Source organism: Trachypithecus francoisi, unplaced genomic scaffold (genome assembly GCF_009764315.1).
Source record: "Trachypithecus francoisi isolate TF-2019V2 unplaced genomic scaffold, Tfra_2.0 Lachesis_group20, whole genome shotgun sequence".
NCBI classification, from domain to species: Eukaryota; Metazoa; Chordata; class Mammalia; order Primates; family Cercopithecidae; genus Trachypithecus; species Trachypithecus francoisi.
Genome location: NW_022681466.1, coordinates 22,803,287 through 22,823,506, shown reverse-complemented (window position 1 = coordinate 22,823,506; position 20,220 = coordinate 22,803,287). Strand labels below are relative to the sequence as shown.

General features: G+C 40.6%; 1 protein-coding gene, 1 non-coding gene and 1 pseudogene across 19 annotated transcripts in view; all 3 read left to right on the top strand.

Annotated features, from left to right (window-relative positions):
• The window catches only part of SKAP1 (src kinase associated phosphoprotein 1), a 299,393-nt gene that overhangs the window by 214,372 nt on the left and 64,801 nt on the right, over positions 1–20,220 (top strand). The gene's annotated exons all lie outside the window — the stretch shown is intronic.
• Positions 551–3,989, top strand: LOC117067158 (annotated as a pseudogene).
• LOC117068153 lies at positions 16,388–16,494 on the top strand. Its single transcript, XR_004431004.1, has one exon. It is a non-coding gene; the product is annotated as a U6 spliceosomal RNA (small nuclear RNA).

Genomic DNA, 20,220 nt, shown 5'->3' with positions numbered 1-20,220 from the left:
AATAGCCATACAGTTCAATCAGCTGGACAAATGAGAAACACAAAGAAAGGAAACAAGTCTATTGCATGATATAGGCAGATCAGATTGGAAAAGATACAGTGCTTTACTTTTAAAATCATCCTAGTCAGTGAAGCAATCCAAATATAGCAATAGACTTAAACAGATTATTTGTATTTTGTACCACATGCATCTAGAACAGCATTATCTGTAACATTCATGCACTTGGAGCCCTAGAGTCAGGGGAAAGTATACGTTTTCATTGATCAGAATCTTTTTTTTTTTTTTTTTTTTTTTGAGACGGAGTTTCGCTCTGTCGCCCAGGCTGGAGTGCAGTGGCCGGATCTCAGCTCACTGCAAGCTCCGCCTCCCAGGTTTACGCCATTCTCCTGCCTCAGCCTCCCTAGTAGCTGGGACTACAGGCGCCCGCTACCTCGCCCGGCTAATTTTTTTGTATTTTTTAGTAGAGACGGGGTTTCACCAGGTTAGCCAGGATGGTCTCGATCTCCTAACCTCGTGATCCGCCCATCTCGGCCTCCCAAAGTGCTGGGATTACAGGCTTGAGCCACCGCGCCCGGCCTTGATCAGAATCTTTTTAAGCACATCTAAGCAAATTTGGATGTGAAATTAGTACTAACATTTCTCCTACTTATTGTGAGCACTAACAGCTAGCGCACACTCCAGTGGTCTTATATGTTGTTCTGCTCCTGACAGTGTTACAGAAGTTAACTTCAGTAACTTGGACAAGAAGGCCTGCATCCCAGTCCTTCATTAGGCAAGAGGTGGACTTTTGAATCACATAATTCCAAGAGTAAACATAACCTTTCAAAAGATAAACCGACACTTCATTTATTTGAGGCCTCTGTTATGATTCTTGGACCACAGATAACTACTTTGAACAAATTCTCACTCTTCATTAGTGGAAAAACACTTTCCTTTAATCGCCACGAATTACCCAACACCTGGAATTAAGCAGTCTTCTCTTACCATACTCATTTGCTTTCTTTCCAGTGGGATATTCTAGGTTCATAAGGTGACTGCCAATACCTATTTAGCTGTGTGCAGTATTACTGGTGTGGCTGAGACTGCTAACTAGCCCCCAATACCGGGTTCATGGCTGCCCAGAACAACTCCCTGCCTCCCTACCTCCACGGCAATTAGATTTGACCACGTGATTTCAATTCTGGCTAGTGGAATGTATAAGTAATGTGTCAACTTTGAAGGGCCACACGCAAGTGTCCTTAAGCAGCTAGAGGGAGGGTGATGCTCTCTGTGTTGCCCCTTTCCTCCTTCCTGCTGGCTGGAACTGGAGCCAATTTGGACCATGATGAACAAATGACACACTTTATAAAGACAGAAAGAGCCGGAAGAGGAAAGGGCAAAGGATTTGAAACATGATGGACAACATAGACCAGCAACAAACTACCAACACCATAGAGGAGCCCCTTGATCTTATCAGGCTCGGCCTGGATAAATGAATTTATGGATAAATGAGAGATTACCAGGAGCTTCTAGGCAGATTACATGCTTATGATCTACATTTAAATATGTTATTGGGAGATGTGGAAGGAACTGTGACTACTACAGAAATTGAGGAAGAAGCCATCATATATAAGAGATATATAAATCAATGAAACAGAATATTCAAATGCTCTTTTTCCAGGAAGATGTTTTGTCCTGGTTGTCACTCCATTGAGAGTTGGCTGAAACAATTTATCCCATATGGAAAATAGGAGACTTTGTAAAGTTACCTCTTTAAATGTTCAGGACATTCAAAAGAGAAACCAGCAAACATTTTGATGTTAAGAAATCCTCCCACTCCTGAAATGAGTTGATTTACAGACAACTCATAACTTCTATTTTTTAAAAAAATTTTTTATAGAGGTGGGGTCTCACTGTGTTGTGCTCGAACTCCTGGGTTTAAGCCATCCTCCCACCTTGGCCTTCCAAAGTGCTGGGATTACAAGCATGAGCCACTGCACCCAGCCTAGATAATTCATAACTTCTTAAGCTAAATGGCATTTTTATTTTTCTCAAACTCTTCTAATAAATGTGATCACCAAGATGCAAAACTCTTTTTCAGGGAAAAAAAAGAGGAGCATGAAGTGCCCTCCCATTCCTGGGGTGCCTCCCCCCAGTCTTTTCATATATGAAGGACAAATTACCTTCTATTTTGTTAAAGCCTCTATTATTTGGGGTTTTCTGTCACACTGGCTAAACTAATCCTAATGATACATCTGGTAAGGACTTCCTTTGGGGGTAGCCAAGGACAAACTAAGTAGGGTAACACTCAGGAAGAGACTATGAGGAATAGAATGGGAAAGATACCACAGTGATGAAATGACTACAAGTGGCCTCTTCAGCCATGGAAACGATTAAAGCCAGAGTTATATTAGCACAGATAATAATTTCTTTAATATTTCTTAAATGGTGTTATACAGAAGTCCTAATTTTTATTGGTTGATTAATGTAGTTTCTTCTAGTCTTGGTAATAATGAAGGATCATTACTGGCTCTTTTCCAGGTCATCTTTGGTTACTTTGGTTCTTATAGCACTTCTCTTGCCCCTCATACTTGTTCTGATACTCACTGTCCAGGCCCTCCACCTGGGCACCTCCCTGGGCCCACCTCACCAAGGCCCTCCAGCAAGCCATCAGGATGATAAGGACCTAACATACAAATTTACTCTGAGGCTGTGGTTCTCAGCCCTAGATAGAGCATCACAACTACTCATAGAACTTTGTAAAACTAAACATGCCTCAGCCCCACTCCAGATAATCCTGAATCAGTATATCTGGGGTGCAGTTCAGGAATCTACATTTTTTTAAAGGTAGACAGATGATTCTGATATGCAGCCATGGTTAAGAACCACTGCTCCAAGGTGTTGATGACTGATAATGGCTCAGTATAATATTGTCAATTACACACACGTGACCTCATGGATAAACGCCACTGCCTGACATCTATCAGTTATCTACCTCTGCTCAGTGGTCTACCACATAGGTACAGAGAGCTGTGCCTTATCCCTAGGAGAGCTGGAGCTCTGTGCCTCCTCCTTCCAGTGATCTCTGATATACTAGCTTATTACCACACTGCGGATGAGAATACCTTGATTAATGTGCTACCTCTCCCAGAGGCATTTGTAGTTCGACGGGGAATAATGTTTTAATCTAAGGGAATGGGCCCCAAATGATGGAATTTCAGGAATTACAGAAGTCAGTTGAGAAGATATTTTGGAAGAGGGGCCCTTTTCCAGTTCACTTAAACACACACCGTTTAAGCAGCACCAATTCTACTTATAAAACAACAACAACAAAACAACTGGGCCTTCAGAAGATGTTTTAGACTTCTGAGGGAGAAAGTATCTATTTCTTCATTTTCCTTCATCTGCTGTTTGAAATCACCTTCAGCCCTCACACTTTCTCTTACCTGTGGAGAAGCAGAGCTGTTTGCCCCTAATTCAGCCATAGTTAAATGGCAAGGGAGCTCATGTTAAAAGAGCACATTACACTCTTCTGAATATCCTTTCATACGTGGAATCCAACCTTAGAACACAGAGCAAAGAGTCATTTAGTGATCAATCCCCTATTACAGCCCAGGCACGGCTAGTCTAATCAATATTTTCATGTATCTGGCCAGCTTTTACAAATCTGGGGTAATTAAGATTCTACAATGTCTTAGGCAATCCTTAATATTTCACTGGCTTTTCTTCTCAACTGTTTTGTTTCTTATTATTTTTATCCTTTCCTTCCAGACTCTGTAAATACCCACCTAATAGGACTATCATAAGAACTAAGTTAAATAGGAGGTTTGAATGTGCTCTAAAAAATTTTAAAGCTCTACATAATGTATAATAATGTTTCTGTAATAAGGACTGTATTCTTTGTGTAGCATTACTTCAAGGTTTTGATGGAAAGAGGAGGGGGAAAGACTGAGATATAGAGAGACGAACGCTAAGGATTGCTGTGAGAATTCCTTCTGTTCCTGCCTTGTCCACTTATTAACTAGGAGGCTTGAGCAAATCACTTTAATTTCTCCATTCAAAAGAAAAATGTTCATTTCTCTTATTATAGAAAATTACTCTTATTATAGAGGTAGTGGTGAGGATTAATGAATCAAGGTATATTAGGAGACTTAAGCATCCATAGATTTTGTAAATTCTGCAGAAATAATCTGGAAGGGAGATTTAGATACAGGCCCAAGTCCTAGCTAGACATGGAACCCTGGCATCCAGACACTCGCCCCTCAATTCTAATTATTAGTACACTCTCTCTGCTAAATAGGATAAAAGGAAGAACTTTTGTTCTAGTCCTTTACAAAAACACATTGAATTGTCTATGGAGATTTTGTAACTATCAAAGATTTATTGCCCTGGAAATAAGAATTTGTAATAAGAGTGTTATCACACCTTTGTTGGTGTGAACTGTTCACCAGGAATAGTCAAAGAGATAAATGAAATATAAACAGGACAATGGGCTAAGTGCAGCCTCCCCTAATTGTTTATTTTCTTTCCAAACTGGCAAGAAGTTGTTAGAGTTTCATACTTCATTTTATATACAAATTGAGGTCCTGGGGAGAGTATCCTTCATGTGAACAGCTCTCCCAGTTACAGGAGAAAACTGAGTAACAATAAAACCCTCAGGGACATCATTTAATATTTCCAGCATTTCACATGAGCTACTGACACTTGGGTCTTCAAGGGGAAAGCTGATTTATACCTTCAGTCGTTAGACAATGTAAAGGTGAGGTCAGGCATAGGCATCCTTCATCCCTTTCCCTGGTGCTCACAGGTCCCTTGGGCAAGGTGGAATCAAAGCATTTCAAATGGTAGAGGTCACAGGAGTGACATCGTAAGAGGTAAGAGAGCACAGCCTCCTTCCTCTACCAGTGGGTCTGATGCCCATATATCTTCATATTGCCATTGTTTCCACTTGAAAAATTACATGCAGTTGGTTTTACTTTTCCTTCCCTTCCTATTCTGAAAACATGATTTCCACTCCCAATCTAAAGTATAATTTATGTCAAGACCAATGATTATGTGTTTCTGATTATTTTTTAAAAAGGTGAAACCTTTAACATAAATGCAAGACAACAGGTATCCTATTTTATAGCCTTGTACCTTTCCAACCCTATAAATTAAAATCATGTCTGTGCTGTCTCTGTCTTTGTGCTGATCTGAAGTCATTCTAGGACATTCTAGGAATTCTGTGCTCTCTGGCACAAAACCTCCCACGTGGTAGGTTCCAGATAAATTTTTATTGATTTGATTTGATCTACAGGTACTTGATCAAATTCTGGTCATGCCCAGTAATACAATAATAGTTTGTCAATTGCAACCCAAGTTTTTACCCTGGGCTTCTGACCCCAAATTTCATAATGGGATTCCATACCTTTTATTACTTATGAAATAAAGCAGCTTTCCAGTGGAAAGAAATCTCCTGTTTTTGTGGGTCCCCTTGCAATGTAGGAAGAACTTAGGCAAATTAGACATATGGTATAAAGTACAATATTAGAATTGTAAATGAGTCTTAAAATTGCATAAGGACTACAGATTATTAAAGTATTCTTAAGACAATATCTAATTCAGATATAACTTTGTATAATTTTTTTTTTTTTTTTTTTTTTTTTGAGACAGAGTCTTCCTCTCTTGCCCAGGCTGGAGTGTAGTGGCACAATCTCGGCTCACTGCAACCTCTGCCTCCCACGCTCAAGCAGTTCTCGTGCCTCAGCCTCCTGAGTAGCTGGGATTACAAGCATGCATCACCACACCTGGCTAATTTTTGTATTTTCAGTAGAGATGGTTTCTCCATGTTGGCCAGATCTTGAACTCCTGGCCTCAAGTGATCTGCCTGCCTCGGCCTCCAAAGTGCTGGGATTACAGGCGTGAGTCACCATGCCCAACCTGTGCTAGTGTTTTTAATAGCATTGTTTCTCTTTATTCTACACTGGTTTCTTCTTTCTTTTCTGGATTCCTTTGCCATGTACCTTCATATCAAGCTTAGGAATTTTGTGTAATCAGCCACTCAGAATGGGCATCATTATATAAATATGGAGACATGGCTTTACGGTGAAATTGTTGAAAAACTATTTTTAAAATTTTCTATTTTTATTTTTATCAAAATAATGTATGCATATAGTTCTTAAAAATCAAATAAAGCCAGGCACAATGGTGTGTACTTGCAGTCCCTTGGGAGGCTAAAGTGGGAAGATTACTTGAGCCCAGGAGTTTGAATCCAGCCTCGGCCACATAGCAAGATCCCATTTCCAAAAAAAATTTTTTTAATCAAATAATACTACAAGCAGTCGCCCTGGAGTTCTACTTTCCAGAGGCAACCCCTTTCCATTTTTTAAAAATTAACTTTTTCATCCATTCTGATGTGTCTCTTCCACACTTCTAAATAATATGATTATACAGCTATTTTTTTAGTTTATCAATTTCAGACATTATCTATTGATTTTTTATTATGGTAGGGGAGGATTTAGCATTCCCATTCCATCCCAGCCATCAATTCCCCATTCTTGATCTTTCCAGTGTGGTTATATCATAATTTTCAGTTAATCAATATTTAGCATTTATGTTATTTAACTACATAAATATTACTTACTGTCAACCCTTATAAAATCGTATAATTAAATTTTATTTCTTTATTTTTTATACCAAGAGGTAATAAAAAAATACCTCTTTCTTTTTTACCCAAGAGGACTGGCTTCATAGAGCTTCCAGATAACTGACCACGTGGAGGTTCCTGGAGGGTAGCATAGCCTGGGAGGACATGGAAGCTCCACACCCCTTCCCCCATACTTCGCCCTATGCATCTCTTTACCTATATCGTTTTAATATCCTTTATAATAAACCAGTAAATGTAAAAAAAATTATTGTTTTTCCTAGAGTTGGCAAATGCCTTGACTTTTTTCATTTGCATATTTTTCTAAGTCACCATCCCTAATTCTTTCCAAACTTTGCAGAATTGTAATTTTCCACATGGTCAAACACACCAGATGATTCATCAGTTCCATTTGTGCTTCTAGTCTCTCCTGGAGATCTCCATCCTCCTCCCCACTCTGGACTGGCTGCTCTCAGGCCTCCTGCATAGCTGTCATCCTGGGACTTCCCTTTCATCCCTTTCCTTCATCAGAGCACCACGTTCTGGACCCAATGTCACCTTCTTTCTTGGTGGAACTCCCTCATTTTAATGGAGCACATATTGTGGTGGCATCCTGAGAAAGGATGCCTGGGAGGTCAATTTCTTGAGACTTTGAATGTCTGAAAACCTCTTTATTCTACTTTTACACTTAACTGTTGGGGTGTGAGAATGCTAATGGAAATCATTTTCCCTTAGAACTTGGAAAGCTTTGCTTCACTGGCTTCCAGCTTTCATTGTTGCTGTGGAGAATTTCAGTGCCATTCTGATTCTTGATTCTTTGTATGACTTGTTTCTCCCCCCGATTCAGAAGGTTTTAGGATCTTCTTTTTATGAATTCTGTTCTGAAATATCACTATGATTACCAATATGTGAGTCCCTTTTCATTCATGTGCTGGGTGTATGGAGGACCATTTAAATCAAAAGATTCCTATCATTTTGAGAAATGTTATTATTTCTTTAATAATGTCCTTCCCTCTGTTTCTGTGTTCTAATACTTTTAATCTTTTCTGGTTTCCTTTTCTTGATCTTTTTGCTCTATTTAAGATTTCCTTGGCCAGGCGCGGTAGGTCACACCTGTAATCCCAGCACTTTGGGAGGCCGAGGCAGGTGGATTTCTTGAGCCCAGGAGTTCTAGACCAGCCTGGGCCACATAGCTAAACCTCATCTCTACCAAAAAATCCAAAAATTAGCCGGGCATGGTGGCACGTGCCTGTAGTTTCAGCTACTCGGAAGGCTGAGGTGGGAGGATTGCTTAAGCCTGGGAGTTGGAGACTGCCATGAACCAAGATGAAGCCACTTTACTCCAGCCTGGGCAACAGAGTGATACCCTGTGAGAAGGGAGGGAGGGAGGGAGGGAGGGAGGAAGGAAGAAGAAGGAAGGAAGGAAGGGAGGGAGGGAGGAGAAAGAAAGAGAGAGGAGGGAGGGAGGGAGGAAGGGAGGGAGGAAGGGAGGGAGGAAGGAAGGAAGGAAGGAGGGAAGGAAGGAGAAAGAAAGAGAGAGAGAGAAAGAAAGAAAGAAAGAAAGAAAGAAAGAAAGAAATTGATTCCTTGACAAGTATTTCTACCATCTTAAATCATACAACATTTTAGTAGTTGGTCTTAAGGAACTCTTAGCTTTTGTAATGTGGGATGTGCTGCTCAGATTCTGCATCAGAGCTATTCTTGTTCCTCCTTTCATGTGCTCTACACAGTTTGACCCACAGAAGTCCAGTAGTTCCACTTAATGTCTGGGGCTAAACATCCCTGTGACCCTCATACAGCCGAGGTACCTGTCTCTTCTCTGGTAATGCCAAAGATCAGATCACATTTTAAGGCTAAATATCCTGGACAACTCCCAGGCATAATGGCTCCATTTAGTAGTATAGTTACTGTAGCGATTCTTAGCAGAATGGGGTTCCTAAAAATCATGAATTTGGACTGAGAAATATAGAATTAAAGCATTCTTCATCTTGACTTTATAGTTAGGACTATAACATAACATTAGATAAAATGTGTAGCAAGGTGTAGCCAAAACAAAAGGAAAAAAAAAACTGGATTTGGAGCTTAAAAATACCTGAGTTTTGGCCAGGCACGGTGGCTCACACCTGTAATCCCAGCACGTTGGGAGGTAGAGGCAGGGGAATCACCTGAGGTCAGGAGTTTGAGACCAGCCTGGCCAGCATGGTGAAACCCCGTCTCTACTAAAAATACAAAAAAAAAAAAAATAGCCGGGTGTGGTGGCACACGCCTGTAACGCAGCTACTCAGAAGGCTGAGGCAGGAGAATCGTTTGAGCCTGGGAGGTGCTCAGATAGCGCCATTGCACTCCAGCCGAGATCATGCCATTGCGCTCCAGCCTGGGCAACAAGAGTGAAACTCTGTCTCATAAAACAAAAACAAAAACAAAAAAAAACCTGAGTTTATGTCTTGATTCTTCTTCTCCCCAACTGTGTGAGTCTGTGTCAGCTTTGGAAGGCTAGAATGGCGAGATCTTTCTGTCTGAATGAAGGAGATCAGAATTAAGGAGGTGTCATATATGAAAACATTTTATAAACACTAAATAAAGTGTTATCCAAATGTAAAGTATTACTGTTATTGTGTTACCGTTGTAACTATTCAGTTAGGGAAGCCTGAATTTCATGCTGCCTCTCCTATGTGCTTTGTAACACCCAGGCAGTTCCACAATTAGAAGTAGCTTTTCAAAAAGACACTTTAGTTCTTTTTTTCCTTGACAACAAATGAATCTGGAACCAATCTACCTTAGCCATCCAATATGTGCAGCCTCTTTTGTTCAGGAACAACCTTAAGGTAATAAACTTCTCTGCCCCTGTGACAGAGAAAAATGATAGAAGGAAATGGGTTTCCATCTCAGGCTTCCAAGGTGCTATACCAAACAATAACAAGGGAAAAATTATTCAGCTAAACGCACCTGACGTGCATTGGCATCCAATATGCCACCCTCCTTACCAGGCATTATTACTTATATACCTGCCTATGAGGAGGGCTGCTCGAAAGAGTGACTCTTCTTTTGTTTTACATACATTTTAGAGACTTAAATAAACTTATATAGCAATACCGAACTGCATGTCTTCTAAACTTTGCTATTTCATCCGTCTATACCAAGTGCCGTGAAGCAGAATGGATGTGCCTTCAGCTTTCTACAGTTCTGGAAAATGAGCCAGTCCACTTAACAATAAATGGTGGTTGGTTCAAACACACATGACTGGTCTAGTGAAGAAGAAAAAAAAGTTGAGCTTAATGAAGTCCAGTGTCTGTGTCCCTGTGCACGGACAGGAAAGGACGAGTGTTTTATAACTGTTTATTGGAGTTAATGGTAATAAATTCCTCACTTGTGATGCATTAACTTTAATGTTTTCATTACTTGGTGATTTAGGTTTTCCCTTTTCACATTGTAAATCATGTTGTCCCAGTAGCAGAGCAGGTCGAGTGCCTGCCATAACGTTCGTAGTGTTCAGTGGGGAAAGAAATGTTCTCTTTCTCTCTCCCACATGGTCTGACAAAAGATGCTTTGCCTTATCCCGATTTGCTACTTGCTAAATAAGCAATAAAGACAGACAGACAAATAGATGCATCCAACCACAGTGCAGCAGAATGTGGCGGGGTCTAGTTTAGATCCAAGGAAAATATAGGTCTCTATAGTAACTTTCCAAATGTGTTTGGTACTGAAGTTTTTTTCTTTTCCTTTTTTCCTCGTTTGCTGAGTGTGAGCCCTTAGTTAATGAGCTGTGCAAATAGATATTGAGATTTAATGTTTTTATTTTGCAATTACAGACTTGGTGATTTGGTTGGAAAATTTGGGGTTTAGAAACATCACCCTCATTTTCCCTTCCTAATTCTTTTTCCTTGCAAAGTTTGACTTCAAACTTGCTTGAGTTTTGTCAGATGAAACAGAAGAATCCAGAAAGATTTAAATCTAGAATTTGTAACTTCTTTTTTAAGAGAGGGTGATTTTTGCCTTAAAGGTAACTTATCATAGCCAACATCATTTTTCTGTCTCTGAGCCCATACTGCTGCACAGGGACACCCATGGAGCTGTCTGAGGGGGACGTTTGTCTTGGGAGTGGCCCTTTGACCAGGAGATAATACATACCAGGTCAAAGCCACATTGCTAAGATCACTGCTTTCCCATCAAGTTCTTCCTGATGGGGTGTGAGAGTTCTCATTAGATCACCCACCCTGAAATACCCCCAGAGAATCATGATAATTAGTTCCTAAGTCTTCTTTTGTATTTTCTGCTGTATTTGCTTTTAAAGTTTTCTCAATGCAGTACTCTGATGATATCTGAATGTCTTTTACTGGAGAGACATAGAGAAGGCAAAATTGTTATCATTGGATTCCTCCTTAAATCTTTTGCTTTGGATGGTAACTAAAATAGAGACATCAGGAGTCTGTCACACTAATCTCCATGTAGCCTTCACCATTAACAGTATTAAATGCTCAGACACACATAGGATGTTTGCTCACAGGATGCAAACCAATTTAAATGTAAAAGTCCAAAAAGAAAATGCCATTTCTCCAGGAGAGAAATAAAAGAACAAGACTGAGGAAACACTATCAGTGGCCAAATTCTCAGTCACTCAAAGTCTATAGCTCAGAAGTTGGAATCAATAGCTCTTTCCTAAAGAGTAATCAGTTCTTCATTTGGCTCAGTCCTTTGCCTGTTTATGGCTTCCTCTGAACCCTGTTCTGGAGATAGATAAGGTCCAAGGCACACAGAATTGGTGTGCCAATCAGGCTGTAACATGTGACTCAGAAATTTATTTCTTGGCCAGGTGTGGTAGTTCACACCTATAATCCCAGTACTCTGGGAGGCTAAGGTGGAAGGATTGCTTGAGGCCAGGAGTCCAAGACCAGCCTGGGCAACATAGTAAGACCCTGCCTCTACCAAAAATAAAAAATAGATTAGCCAAGTATGGCGGTGCACACCAAGTAGTCCAAGATACTTGGAAGGCTGAGGGCAGGAGGATTGTTTGAACCCAGGAGATGGAGGCTGCAGTGAGCCATGATTGCACCACTGCACTTCAGCCTGGGTGTCAGAGCAAGACCCTGTCTCAGAAAAGAAAGAGAGAGAGAGGAAAGAAGGAAAGAGAGAGGGAAAGAAGCAAGGAAGAGAGAGAGAGGGAGGGAGAGAGGGAGGAGAGAAGGAAGGAAGGAAGGAAGGAAGGAAGGAAGGAAGGAAGGAAGGAAGGAAGGAAGGAGAGAGAAAATTATTTCTCTCCGGTTGAGGTTCACGGCATTTATTCTAATTTTTTCTCCAAAATCCTTTTTGGTCCTCTATCTTTCATTCTCAGTGCTGTCATACAAGCTAACTTCTGCACCCCCACTTCCTCCTTGTTCTCTTGGCAAAATCCTCCTTTCCTTGGCTCTTCTTACACTCTTGTTTTATATGATACCAACCCTAAGATTAAAGAACAAAAATTACTGTTAGTGACTTAAGTGAAAATGGTTTGACTAACAAATATTCACTTCCATATTGCATTCTTAGATCACAAGTTCTATTAGGCTAGAAGTGGTTTCAGTTCCGTTGAACAAACATTATTGGGTACCTACTGTGTGTGCGAGGCCCCTAGGGATAAAAAGAGAAACAAGTATACAAATAATGAATTGCACTGCCCTCTATGAAAGGGACCAGTTTCCCACTGGCAGCTTTTCTTTAGGCTTCCAGAAAATAAATAATTAGTACCACACTCCTTACAGTGTATTGTGTGTATATAAGGGAAAGATCCTTCTTAATTCCATATCAGTTCAACAACTGATTAAAGAATGGCCCAGGACTGGGCACGGTGGCTCACACCTGTAATCTCAGCACTTTGGGAGCCTGAGGTGGGTGGATCACCTGAGGTCAGGAGTTCAAGAACAGCCTGATCAACATGGTGAAACCCCGTCTTTACTAAAAATACAAAAATTAGCTGGGCGTAGTGGTGGGTACTCATAATCCCAGCTACTCAGGAGGCTGAGGCAGGAGAATCACTTGAGCCTGGGAGGCAGAGGTTGCAGTGAGCCATAATTGCGCCATTGCACCCCAGCCTGGGCAACAAGAGTGAAACTCCAACTCAAAAAAAAAAAAAAAGAATGGCCCAATCTTGTGATGAGGCTCAGCTATTCACATGTTCCAGTTCCTCCTCAATCTAATTCTTTTTTTTTTTAAACAATCTTCCTCTGTCGCCCAGGCCAGAGTACAGTGGCACGATCTCGGCTCACTGCAACCTCTGCCTCCAGGGTTCAAGCAATTCTGCCTCAGCCTGCTAAGTAACTGGGATTACAAGTGTGTGCCACCCCACCGGCTAATTTTTTTTGCTTTTTTTTTTTTTTTTTTTTTTTAGTAGAGACAGGGTTTCAACATATTGGCCAGGCTGGTCTCAAACTCCTGACCTTGTGATCTGCCCACCTCAGCCTCCCAAATTGCTGGGATTACAGGCGTGAGCCACCATGCCCGGCCTTCCTCCTCAATCTAATTCTTACTCTTCTTACCTAGACAATTGCCATGCAAACCCTGGCACATCCTCCTACGTGCACAGCTATATGCACAAAAGAAGAATCTAATATGCAACTTCTTTGTTTCCCCGTTTTAATCCAGGTACTATAATGTATGGCAGTGCACACAAAGTACTCCAAGCTACTTGGAAGGCTGAGGGCAGGAGGATTGTTTGAACCCAGGAGATGGAGGCTACTATAATGTTCTGTTCACTTAATTTCTTCCATGGTGTCATCTCTTTTCCTATGGATGCAAGATCCATTTTTACCCTCCTCCCTATTGCCTTGTACCCAGGTCCACAACTACAGTTCTTTTCCCAGGAATAGCCCTTTTTCTATTTGCTTTTTCAAGGATTCTAGCAGTTTTGCATTGTTCCTAAAGTCTTAAGGAAACCCAAGCAAAGTGACAAGAATGGAGCACATTGAGGAAAAGATTTAGGGTCCCTGGGAGCCAAGACTGTGCTATAAAAATGTTCTAGAAAATGCTATTGAAGCACAGAAGAGGGAGTCTTTAATTTTACATGGGGGAATCAAAGATTCAAAGAGGATGTGACATTTGAATTGAAGGAGCACTCCCAGTTTGGCAGCTGGAAGTAGAGAGAGGAAGTTCCAAACAGGAAAAACAAAATACACAGAGACCTTGCAGTGTAAAGTGCATGGCATGTTCCATAGGACAGAGTCTGGGCCGGGCGAGGTGGCTCAAGCCTGTAATCCCAGCACTTTGGGAGGCCGAGACGGGCAGATCACGAGGTCAGGAGATCGAGACCATCCTGGCTAACACGGTGAAACCCCGTCTCTACTAAAAAATACAAAAAACTAGCCGGGTGAGGTGGCGGGCGCCTGTAGTCCCAGCTACTCGGGAGGCTGAGGCAGGAGAATGGCGTGAACCCGGGAGGCGGAGCTTGCAGTGAGCTGAGATCCGGCCACAGCACTCCAGCCTGGGTGACAGAGCGAGACTCCGTCTCAAAAAAAAAAAAAAAGGACAGAGTCTGTTTCTTATTATTGCTGGAGTACTGGGAGGTGACAAAGTTGGGAGAAAATGAAACTGGAAGCTAGGAAGAGACCAAGCACTTAAAAGTTTTTGTATGCTGGAGAGTTTGAGTTTCATCCTGTAGGTAATAAAAAACCATTACAGGATTTAAGCAGGAATGTGACATGATCTGTGTTTTAGAAAGATGACTTCTGCCCACAGTTTGGTGAACCGGTTAAAAAGTGATTCCAAACCCAGGAAAGGCTCTTTTCTTTTTATTTCCTTTTCTCTGTGTTCTTATCACAGTCCAGTGGCCCAGTGGCGTAGTAAATAAACAGATCTGAAAATGACATTTTGTCATTCATTTTTAAAGATAGGCTCTCAAGTGATGCATGTATAATGGTGATCTGACTCAGGGGGAATACATTGATCTTGCAAGGTTTGTAAAAAGACAATTTGGCATTTTAAAATCCTCTTCTCCTTTTTAGAATCATGAGGCCATTTGAAGGATTGCTGCCTTAATTTGTATCAGGATTCCCACTTTGCTCTGTTGCCACTTACTGTGGCTTAGCTGCTAAAGAGACTTCAGGTCTTTTGTGGTTCTATATTAAGGATGGATTCTTAGGATAAAAACGAAGCTGAGGATGTTGGGTTACAGGTGTGTGTTATTGATAAAATCAAAAGACACATATGCTTAACCCACCACCACAGAACACTCATGGTTTTGAAGGAACACAATTTGTTTTCAAGTAAATAAAGCACTGTGGGAATTCATGATGCCACAATTATGATAGTACATTAGATTCATTTCATCACTATAGGCTGTAGCATACATAGGATAAGCTATAAGTTATTTTTGATTGACTTTTCCCTGTAAGAAAGCATATCAGAATGTAGTGAATGGTATTGTTATAGAAAAAATTTAAACCCATTCTTATTCTAAAAGTAAATTATTCAAAATCTCTGTCCTTTAACTGATCAAAGTTCACCAATGTTTCATGATTGAGAAGCAATGGGTTATTATAGTTAGTCATTCTTTAAGATGAACTCCTGATACCTACCAGAAAGTGTTGATTATTACCATTTATTTAGATGCTATCATTAGTGCATTGAAGTTACCATGCTTGGAGTTAGAAGGGCTTTTTCCTAACACTTTCATTTCTTATAAGTAAAATCCCACTGAAAGTGAAGATGTGGAAGAGAGCATCTTGCGAGACACAGGGCATGTGTTGCCCCTTTGTAGTCATGAGAGGGCTCTTCATCCTCCATGAATACTCATGGTTTCTGTAAGTTACCTTGTGGCTTGGCATTACTGAGGGAATACTTTATGAAAAGAAACCCATTTGGATATTTGACTTTAAAATCCTTTTCTGTTTTGTTTTGTTTTGTTTTGTTTGTTTTGCTTGTTTGTTTATTTTTTGTTTTGTTTGGAGTTTTGTTCTGTCACCTAGGCTGGTGCACTCTCAGTTCACTGCAACCTCTGCCTCCCAGGCTCAAGCAACCCTACCTCAGGCTTCCAAGTACCTGGGACTACAGGCACATACCACCATGCCTGACTAATTTTTGTATTTTTAGTGGAGACTGAGTTTCACCATGTTGGCCAGTCTGGTCTCAAACTCCTGGCCTCAAGTGATCTGCCTGCCTCAGCCTCCTGAAGTGCTGTGGAAAATCTTCTTCCTTTTCAAACCCAAACCTCTTCCTTCAAGAGTAAACAAATCATGTCCAAGATTTCTGCATGAGCCCTACACTGGAACAGGGTTTCCTTTTTCTAGATGATCATACTTGCATCATAAGAGGTCTTACAAACCTTGGTGACCAGGCAGCTTTTTTTTTTTTTTTTTTTTTTTTTTTTTTGGAGTCAGAGTCTCACTCTGTTACCCAGACTGGAGTGCAGTGGTGCGATCTCAGCTCACTGGAACCTCCACCTCCTGGGTTCAAGCAATTCTCCTGCCTTAGCCTCCCAAGTAGCTGGGATTACAGGTGTGCACCACCATGCCCAGCTAATTTTTTGTATTTTTAGTAAAGATGGGGTTTCACCATGCTGGCCAGGGTGGTCTTAAACTCCCGACCTCGTGATCTGCCCACCTCAGCCTCCTAGAGTGCTGGGATTACAGGCGTGAGCCACCACGCCCATTTCCAAGCAGCATTTTTTGAGAGTTTCTGGCTGTGTCCTCTTATAGGTACTTAACTCATGCGTCCTTTTATTGCATTCTGAGAGTTTCTGTTTACCTCTTGGGTTTCACATAGATCTGCCCTAGGAGGCAATTCCAAAGATTAAGTTAGTTAGTACATTTAAAAGTAAGAGTGCTCACTTTGGCAGCATATATACTAAAATTGGAATGATACAGAGAAGATTAGCATGGCCCCTGAGCAAAGATGACATGCAAATTTGTGAAACATTCCATGTTTTTGAACTAATGCAGAAATAGAAAACATAATGGCATTTTCTCACTTATAAGTGGGAGCTACACATTGGGTACACATGGACATAAATGTGGCAACAATAGACACTGGGTAAATACATGAGGAGGTGGGGAGGGAAGCAAGGGTTGAAAAACTATTATTGGGTACTGTACTCACTACCTGGGTGACAGATTCATTCATACTCCAAACCTCAGCATCACACAATATACCTTTGTAACAAACCTACACATGTACCCCCTGATTCTAAAATAAAAGCTGAAAAACATAAAAATAAAACCTGCTCATTTTACTCATAAAAAATAAATAGAAATATAGATACTAAAATAATTTTTTGACACCAGGAGATAGAATAACCATACATCATGCCTGTTTCTCCTTCCAAAAAACAGGGTCTCTTTTTGTGGGGGAGTGAGATGGGAAGACCCAATCTTTCCTCATCCACTTCTGTGCATGTCTGAAACTCAGAGTATTGGAAACAGCATAGGCTATTCCAACTGAGCAACCTTCAGCAAGTCATGTCATTTCATTACACCTGAGTTTCCTAGTCTGTAAAGTGGGGATGATAATAAAACATGCCTCATAGGGATGTTGTGGGACTTAGATGTAAAAATGCTTGATACAATGCTGATGAATTAAAAATTGGTTAGGGTTTTGGGGGGCCATTTTTGTTAAAGCATATTCATTTTAATTATTTTGTTTATTATCTGCTTTTTTTCTTAGTACTACTGACCTAGAACCTCAGAGGTTTTTTTGTCTTCAGTGTAACAGGATTTTCTCCACAGATTTCTGTAACCTGGGTTCATTATAACCTGGATTCACTAGTGTTTTTAAAAGACCTTCAAAAATCGGAAGGGTAACATGAGTCTATTGAGGTCTCATGAAAGTTGTCTTCTGCGTTGGTTTGCTAACTACAAATGTGTCGTTTCTACCTTTTTCTGGGGTCCTTTAGTCTAGCTCCAGTTGCTCATGTTTTGTTTCCTAGCTTCTTACATCACAGCTTGTTGAAGAACTTGATTAAGTACGTTGTGTTCATTCCCTTCCTTTCATCTGTTGTCCAATTTATTTCTCCATGAGCAGTTCCATTCAGTTAGTTTAAAGCCATCTGTTTGAGAGCTTTCTATATCTTTGAAACTTTTAGATGCTAAATCTATTACTAATGGTTTAGAATTTTTCACCTTTCATATGTTGAGCTAAATTCCTTTATAAGTGAAACACAATGCAAGAAAAGTGTGTGGTATAAGTGTAAACTCAAGTGGATATCACATGGAACCACAGAAGTTAAAGAATTATATATGCCTGTTCAAGGGACTAATCAAGAAATAGTCATGGAAAACAACTTCCTTGTTAGTATCAGAAGATGAGCACTTCCTGCCAGACACTACAAACTATCGTTTATTGACTGGTTCCTGAAAATTGAGAAGAAGGCAAAAAAGTAACCCAGAAAAGTAAGAAGCTAAGGAAAAGCAGTAATGAAATTATTAAAGAAGGCCACAGAAATCAAATGCACAAAAGAGAGGTTAATGAACAGATTTGAAATCCACAGTTACCAGACAAGAGAAAACTACCCCCTCCCCAACCTATCTGCAGTACCCTCCTCACCTCGGTACATTTGAGGCATTTTAAAGCGTGTGTTTTTGTACATGTCTGCAGACGCACACACACCAGTGTGACTGCACTGGAATTACAGGTGGAATTTGACCATTCCCAGCCTTCAAATGTTAAATTTTCTCCTATCTCATACACCCAATACCTGGGTTTTTTACATGAGTAATTAAGGAACCTGCTAAACTTCACCCTATCTGAAATTCACCCCTGGTAGCTATTAGTCTCTAGGCTCAAGTTGGTTAGGTCCCTTTTTTAAACAGTTGAAAAGAACTTGAATTAAAAGGAAGAGGGAGGATGGGAGAAGTCCATAATGTAATAGGGGAACGATTTGAACAAAAGATGTTTTTTAAAAAATTATTTATTTTCCTTTCAGGATGATTTAGCAAGAGACCAAGCCAACTGCCTATAATGAAAGTTAGTGGGCACCTGGTTTGTTCTGCAGGGGCTGCAGCCTTTTTGCAGTGGAAATTATGTGGCCTCCTGTGCTATTAGCCTTGTGCTCTGGTGTTGCCAACTGATTTCTCCAATTCTCTTTTCTCAGTGGGCTAGAACGCAGCTGGTTAAATAGGCCGTGACTCACATAAGCTCCCGTGTCTTTTTTATTGACTGCTTTATGGAAATGTATCACACTCCAAAGGGTCCCCATTGTTGTTGCTGTGCATAGCTGACTAAAGAGTCATGTTTAGCATTGAGAGATGGAATCCTATCCTGTCCTTTTTTATTGCAGAGTTGGATATGGGTGGGATACAAGGGTTTAAAGGAATCTAGATAAAGAGAAAGATATCTGAGAATTTCTTTTATCTTCATCTGCCATGAAAGTTGGGTGGCCATCACTTCTGGGTAACACACTTCTCTGTTGATTTTATCTTTATGGCCCCATATCCTTCAGCTAAGTGAATCTTTTCTTTATACGGGCTGTTCTGAGAGGTTTAGTTAAGTGTAGTGGTAGAGAGAGATTATGACCCTAATGTAATTCTGTTTTGTGCTGATATAATGTAATACACCTTTAGACTTAGCCAAGAGGGCCATTTATTCTCAATAAATCAAAATCATTTTTATTTTTTCATGATGGTAGTGATATCTTTTCTCAGGTGATGAACAAAAAGCTTCTTTTTTTAATTGTATACTCAAATATAAATTGTTTGCCTTAAAATAGCAACCTATACAATTGTTTGCAACTTCTTCCTATTTTTATAATCATCCTCTAAAGCATATTTTACATACTTTCTATTATGCATTAAGTAGCTCTCTGCAGATCTGTTCATTTACCAGTAGGTGTGGATTCAGGCATACAAGATTCCTGCCTCATCACCCCATGTGCATCCTCAGGATCACTAGTTCTTGATCAGTAGGACCCTGCGCTGACACTGAAAGAGGAGGTACCTTGCATGCCACTGTGGATTCCCATCTTGGTTGTTTGGATTTGTCAGATAGATCATGGAGCTAATGAGCTTGAGCTCAGAGTCAACTACATTGAGAACAACTCTGTTATTGGACTCACCACACAGTACCTTGTACATAGAAGACAATTAGTAGAATAGAGACTGATCTGACCTCATTTCCCAATTTTTTTTCCATAGACATTCTAAACTTAGCCTATAATCCCATTTTTTCCCACTGCCCATAAGGGAAACCAGTCTAGAGAGTTCCTCAATACAGATTCTGTCTAATGAATAAGAAAGCAACATAGGCTGGGTGCGGTGGCTCACGCCTGTAATCCCAGCACTTTGGGAGGCTGAGGCAGCTGGGTCACCTGAGGTCAGGAGTTCGAGACCAGCCTGACCAACATGGAGAAACCCCGTCTCCACTAAAAATACAAAAAATTATTCGGGTGTGGTGGTGCATGCCTGTAATCCCAAATACTCGGGAGGCTGGGGCAAGAGAATCATTTGAACTCGGAAGGTAGAGGTTGCAGTGAGCTGAGATCGCACCATTGCACTCCAGCCTGGGCGACAAGAGTGAGACTCTGTCTCAAAAAAAGAAAGAAAGCAACATAACACATCTTACTGACTACACACAAAAACACAGCATATAAAAAACTGTTTCCAGCTATATTCCTTTTCAGAATCTTGTTAGTGAATGACAAAGAGAAAAAATTCAGCAACTCC